At 41.2% G+C, this 1,003-nt stretch overlaps 1 non-coding gene across 1 annotated transcript; it reads left to right on the top strand.

The window, feature by feature from the left end:
- The first annotated feature begins 495 nt into the window (after positions 1-495).
- Positions 496-603, top strand: LOC141645114 (small nucleolar RNA R71). Its single transcript, XR_012544704.1, has one exon. It is a non-coding gene; the product is annotated as a small nucleolar RNA R71 (small nucleolar RNA).
- Positions 604-1,003: the final 400 nt, after the last annotated feature.

Here is a 1,003-nt window from a genome sequence, read left to right as displayed (position 1 = left end):
TGAAAGGTTTGGATGGAATTTGGTATTTTCATTGTAATAGTTGGAATAAGGGGTGCCACTCTTGTATGCTTGGAAAGCATTAACTTGTTCACTTGTTCCCCTATATTCACTTTGGTCATGTGCCAAAGTTCCACAACTCTCACATACTCCACTTGGAATTGAGGATGATGCCACCATAGCATTAACATGTTGTTTGGGTGATTTGGAAGCTTCATCAAGCTTAGCCATCGCCTTCTCAAACTTCAAATTGATGGTGTTAATGTGCGCACTTAGTTGAGTACCCAATTGTAGGATGGAATCTACCTCATGCTTTCCTCCTCTAGTAGCATTTCGAGGCCTCCTATATTGTGAATTATGAACCGCCATCTCTTCAATTTTGGCCCATGTTTGATGGTCATCAACTTCGGTAAACATATCATTTGATCCCATGTTGAGCATGTTGCGGGAGTCTTCATATAGACCATTCCAAAATTGTTGCACAAGGAACCACTCGCTAAGTCTATGGTGTGGATAAGAACGACAAGTGTCCTTAAATCTCTCCCATGCTTCATACAATGATTCCTCATCCCTTTGATTGAACCCGGTGATTTGGGCTCTCAACATGTTAGTCTTCTCCGGAGGATAGAATTTCTTGTAGAAAGCAAGTGCCAATTTCTTCCATGAGTCAATACCAAGGGTAGCCTTGTCTAGGCTCTTCAACCATTGCTTTGCGGTACCGATCAAGGAGAAAGGACATAATACCCATCGGATTTGATCTTGAGTAACTCCGGTTTGAGAAATCGCATCACAATAGTCACAAAAAGTCTCCATATGTGAATGAGGGTCTTCACTAGGCATCCCTCCAAATTGACTTCTCTCAACTAATTGTATGAATGCATATTTGGCAATGAAATTACCCGTTAGATGTTGTGGTGTAGGAGTACCATTTAGTAGGTTCTCCTTGGTTGGTACGGAATGTGATGAAAATTTAGGCATTGTGAGTTGATTTTGTGGTGGATTTTGT

The sequence above is a fragment of the Silene latifolia genome, chromosome 2, assembly GCF_048544455.1.
Source record: "Silene latifolia isolate original U9 population chromosome 2, ASM4854445v1, whole genome shotgun sequence".
Lineage (NCBI taxonomy): Eukaryota > Viridiplantae > Streptophyta > Magnoliopsida > Caryophyllales > Caryophyllaceae > Silene > Silene latifolia.
This window is presented reverse-complemented; position numbering and strand designations above follow the sequence as displayed.